We start from the raw sequence: 6000 nt of genomic DNA on the forward strand, positions 1-6000 counted from the left end.
TTAGTTGCCTTCCAGTTACTTTCGACTATTAAAAAGCGCACTAGCCATTTCAATTTCCAATCGAATGAGCCCTTTTTGAAGTTTTTCTACGTTTTTCTACGATGTTTTTCTACGACAGCGCATTCTATAAAAAGCCTGATATGCCCCCACGGCAAAACTTACAACCCTTGCCCTGAGGGCTTTGAGGGGGTTGTCATCCTCAAAGACCTAATTTACAGAACTTAAAACTACATTGAATAAAATGGCTATCTCCTAATTTTGATTGAATGTGTTTGGGGACAATGTGGGCATGACAGGGGGTTTAGTTGCCCTCCAATCGCTTTCAACTATGAAAAAGGGCACTAGCCCTTTGAATTTGCAATTGAATGAGCGTTTTTTGAAGTTTCTACGACAACGTCTTATATAAAAACCTTATATACCCCCAGGGATAGCTTACAACCCTTTCCCTGAAGGCTGTGGGGAGTGTCCTCCTCCAAAACATAATTCCTATCTGGAAATAAACTACGCAGAACAAAATGGCTATCTAAAAATTTTGATTGGATGTGTTTTGGGGAATGGTGATCGTGGAAGGGGTGTTAGTCGCCTTCCAATTACTTTCGACTATTATAAAGGGCACAAGCCACTCCAATTTCCAATTGAATGGGCCCTTTTCGAAGTTTCTACGACAACTTCTTCGATACGAAGTGTCCTGCTCTAAAGAAAAAAATGATAAATAAAACATTGTATCAACATCGTTCTTATGTGCCCTCAGGGCATAACTTAAAACCCTTGCCCCGAGGGTTTTGGGGAAGTGTCATCCTCAAAAACATATTATTTATCGGAGAATCAACTACGCTGAACAAAATGGGTATCTCAAAATTTTGATTTGATGTGTTTAGGTGAATGATGGGCGTGAAGGGGGGCTAGTTGCCCTCCAATTACTTTCGATTATTAAAAAGGTCACTAGCCCTTTGAATTTCCAATCGAATGAGCCTTTTTTGAAGTTTCTACGACAACGCCTTCTATAAAAACCTTATATGCCCCCAGGGCATAACTTAAAACCCTTGCCCTGAAGGCTGTTGGGAGTGTCCCGCTCAAAAACATGATTTCTATCTGAAAATCAAGTACGCTGAACAAAATGGCTATCTCAAAATTTTGATTGGATGAGTTTCGGGAAATGGTTGGCGTGGAAGGGGTGTTAGTTGCCTTCCAAGCACTTTCTACTATTAAAAAGGGCACAAGCCACTCCAATTTCCATATGAGTGAGCCCTTTCCGAAGTTTCTAAGACAACTTGTTCGAAACGAAGTGTCCTGCTCTGAAGGAAAACAAAAAAAAATTAAATAATACATTGTACCAACATCGTTCTTATATACCCGCAGGGCATAACTTAAAACTCTTTCTCCGAGGGCTTTGCGGGAGTGTCCTCCTCAAAAATATATCATTTATCTGGAAATCAACAACGCTGAACAAAATGGCTATTTAAAAATTTTGATTGGATGTGTTTGGGGAAAAGGTGGGCGAGAGAGGGGGTTAGTTGCCCTTAAATCACTTTCGAATATTAAAAAGGCACTAGACCTTTAAATTTCCAATCGAATGAGCCTTTTTTCAAGTTTCTAAGACAAAGATTTCAATAAAAACTTATATGCCACCAGGACATAATTTATAACCCTTGCCCTGAAGATCATGAGGGGGGGGAGTGTCCTGCTCAAAGGTATAATTTCCTGAACTTTAAACTTCGTAGAACAAAATGGCTATCTCAAAATTTTGATTGGATGTATTCTGGGGAATTATGGGCTTTGGGGGGGGGGGCTATTTGCCCTCCAATCACTTTCGACTATTAAAAAAGGCACTAGCCGTTTGAATTTCCAATCGGATGAGCCTTTTTTGAAGTTTCTACGACAACGCCTTCTATAAAAACCTTATATGCCCCCAGGGCATAACTTACAACCCTTGCCCTGAAGGCTCTGGGGGAGTGTCCTCCTCAAAAACTTAGTTTCTATCTGGAAATGAACTACGCTGAACAAAATGGCTATCTCAAAATTTTGATTGGATGTGTTTCGAGAAATGGTGGGGGTGGAAGGGGTTTTAGTCGCCGTCCGATCACTTTCGACTATTAAAAATGGCAAAAGCTACTTCAATTTCCAATTGAATGAGCCCTTTTCGACGTTTCTACGACAACTTCTTCGATACGAAGTGTCCTGATCTAAAAAAAAAAAAATATATAAATAATAAATTGTGCCAACTTCGTTCTTATATGCCCTCAGGGCACAACTTAAAACCCTTGCACCTAGGGTTGCGGGGGAGTGTCCTCCTAAAAAATATATTTTATATCTGAAAATCAACTACGCTGAACAAAATGGCTATCTCAAAATTTTGATTGGATGTTTTTGGGAGAATAATGGGCGTGGGGGGCTAGTTGCCCTCCAATCACTTCCAACTATTTAAAGAGCACTAGTCCTTTGAATTTTCAATCGATTGAGCCTTTTTTGAAGTTTCTACGACAACGCCTGCTATAAAAACTTAATAAGCCCCCAGGGCATAACTTACAACCCTGCCCTGAAGGCTGTTGGGGAGTGTTCTCCTTAAAAACAAAAAATCTCTCGGGAAATTAATTACGCTGAACAAAATGACTATCTCAAAATTTTTATTGGATGTGTTTCGGAAAATGGTGGGCGTGAAAGGGGTGTTAGTTGCCTTCCAATCTCTTTCAACTATTAAAAAGGGCATAAGCCACTCCAATTTCCAATTGAAGAGCCCTTTTCGAAGTTTCTACGACAACTTCTTCGATATGAAGTGCCCTGCTCTAAAGGAAAAAGGGTTTTGGGGGAGTTTCCTCCTCAAAAACATATTTTCTATCTGGAAATCAACTACGCTGAACAAAATGGATATCTCAAAATTTTGATTGGATGTGTTTGGGAGAATGATGGGGGTGGGGGGCTATTTGCCCTCCAATCACTATCGAATATTAAAAAGGACACTAGCCACTTCAATTTCCAATCGAATGAGCCCTTTTCGAAGTTTCTACGACAACCCCTTCGATACGAAAAGCCCGGGTATGAAAACAAAAATAAAAAAATAAATAATACGTTGTGCCAACATCGTTCTTTACTTAGGCAGCGCTATTGCGCTGCCTATGTTGGCCCAACTTGTCAACCGGAAAATATATACACATTTTGGATAACTCCAAAGACTTCAACTAAACAAGAAGAAGAAGAAGAAGCATTTGAAAAGTATAATTTTGAATTATCATCCCTAATAGAGATCTATAAACCAAGAGAAAGAAAAAGTTGAAGGTCAAGAAGCTAGAAAACCAATTTCCGTAAAAATAAAACGCAGATGCATCCTCAAAAATCTTTTCAGGGAATCTGAAATGCAATTATTGGAAAAATAAGCTGCTGGAAAAAGTGCCTATTACAAGGTTTAGATGAAAATTTCCAAATATCCATCAGAACCGAACAAACTGAATTTCCACTTCGAAAACAGGAAAGATTTCAATCATCGAATAACGTAAGTAGACTCATAATAGTTTTATTGCTTACGGGGAAAAGTGTAGCCTACTTGGTAAAAAGTGAAGACGGAAGTTTTTACTAAAGAAAACAGAAGCATAATTTTGTTAACAAAACCGAAAATTTCTATTGAATCAGTGATTCATAAGATTTAAGTGAGAGCTTTAAGGCAAATGCCAGTAATTTTAAGGCAGACTCTAAGGTGCTGAGGCCGGAACTTAGTGGATATTTTCGTGCATCTCCTTCAAAGAGTTTTAAATATGTTATTCTATCTATTTTTAACTATACTGCAACTCTATTTTAAACTATAACTATACTGCATTGACCTTGTGCCATGGCACAAGGTGAATAAACAAATTTTAATTTCATAATTTGGTAACGTCTAGGTCAGAGTTTTTTCTTGTTTTTAAAGGGGCTAAGCTATGGAATTTGTTCAATGAGAACATTAAAATAGTAATTTAAGTGAATTTAAAAATCTGTTGAAGAATAAATTGTTTTCTAAATATGATTTTAATGATTAATATAATAGGATGCATAGTTGATAGATTAGATTGATATAAAATCATTTAATTTAGTGTTTTATTTTGATTGAGGTGTATTAAAAAAGGAGTTGGGTGTTCAATTAATGGTATTAGGGTATATGATGTTGTATTTGTGTCTTGTTCTTAAGCCCCATCTGTGGTTAATGTTGAGTATTATTTTCTTGTGGTTTTATTTGGTATTTTTGTCAGATTTATATCAAATTAATATACTATTACATCGATTTGTCTACTCACCTAAGACATTAGTTTTCATGAACACTTTTGCCAAATGTTTGCCATTTGGTGGATATTTTTGCAAATTAAACGAACTAAAATAGAACTTTCAATTCCCAATAAATTGAGCCCTCTATGAAGTTTATATGAGCATCCCTTCCATAAGAACCATTTATGCCCCATGGGCATAACTTACAACGCCTGCCCCCGGGACCGGGGGGGTTGTTTCGACACCAGAGGTTCTGTTACATGATCTTAAAACTATTTCTAACAAAATAGATATCTAAAAATATTTATCGGATGCAATTGGGAAAAAAAGCATGGGGGGGGGCTAGCTACCCTCCAATATCTTTTGACGCTTAAAAAATGAACTAGAGCTTCAATTTCCAATCAAATGAGCCCTCTCTGAAGTTTATACGAGCATTCCTTTCATAAGAACCACATATGTCCTGGGCGTAACTTATAACCCTTGCCCTGAAGACTGTGGGGAGAGTGGCCTGCTGAAAGATATAATTTCCGGACCTTTCAACTACGTTGAGCAAAATGGCCATCTCAAAATTTTGATTGGATGTGTTTGGGAAATGGTATGCGTGGAAGGGGTGTTAGTTGCCTTCGAATCACTTTCGACTATTAAAAAGGGCACTAGTCATTTCAATTTCCAATCTAATGAGACCTTTTTGAAGTTTCTACGACAACGCTTTCTTTAAAAACCTTATATGTGTCTTGGAAATAACTTACAACCATTTTCCTCAGTGCTGTGGGGGGGGGGGTCGTCATCCTCAAAGACCTAATTTCCAAAACTTTCAACTGTTTAGAAAAAAATTACTTTCTTAAAACTTTTATTTGATGTATTTTGGGAAATGGTGGGCGTGTGAGGGGGTTTAGTTGCCCTCCAATCACTTTCGACTATTAAAAAGGGCGATAACCTTTTGAATTTCCAATCAAATGAGCCCTTTTTGAAGTTTCTACGACAAAGCTGTCTATAAAAACCTTAAATGCCCTAGCTTACAACCCGTGCACTGAGGGCTGCGGGGGAGTGTCCTCCTTAAAAACAAAATTTCTATCTGGAAATCAGCTACGTAGAACAAAATGGCTATCTCAAAATTTTGATTGGATGTGTTTGGGGAAATGGTAGACGTAGAATGGGTGTCAGTTGCCTTCCAATCACTTTTGACTCTTAAAAAGGGTACTAGAACTCTAGATTTCAATTGAATGAGCACCCTTTGAAGTTTATACGACGACTCCTTCCATATGAAGTGCCTCTGGGAAAAAAACAATAATAAAACATAGGAGCCATATGGCCTATACTATTGGTAACGCTATAGCTTTGCCTCTGAAAATGGCTATTTTAAAAGTTTTATCGGATAGGCTTGGGGAAAAAAGGGTGTGTGTAGGGGCTAGTTGCCCTCGGATATCTTTTGACTTTTAAAAAGTGAAATAGAACTTTCAATTTCCAAGCGAATGAACCCTCTCTGAAGTTTATACGAGCATCCCTTTCATAAGAACCATATACACCCCCAGGACAACAATATACAACGCCTACCCCGGGTCTAAGGGTTGTGTTGACTCTCAAAAACTGAACTAGATCTTTCAGTTTCCAATCAAATGAGCCCTCGCTGACATTTTTACGAGTATTCCTTCCATAAGAATCATATTTTCCCCCAGAACATAACTTACAACGCCTGCCCTCGGGCCCTGGGGGGCTGTATCGACCCCAGATTTTTCGTTATATGGTCTTTGAACTTAAAAAAATGGCTAT

The sequence above is a fragment of the Artemia sp. Qi Xiang Cuo genome, chromosome 20 (genome assembly GCF_049724085.1).
Source record: "Artemia sp. Qi Xiang Cuo chromosome 20, ASM4972408v1, whole genome shotgun sequence".
Classification (NCBI taxonomy): domain Eukaryota; kingdom Metazoa; phylum Arthropoda; class Branchiopoda; order Anostraca; family Artemiidae; genus Artemia; species Artemia sp. Qi Xiang Cuo.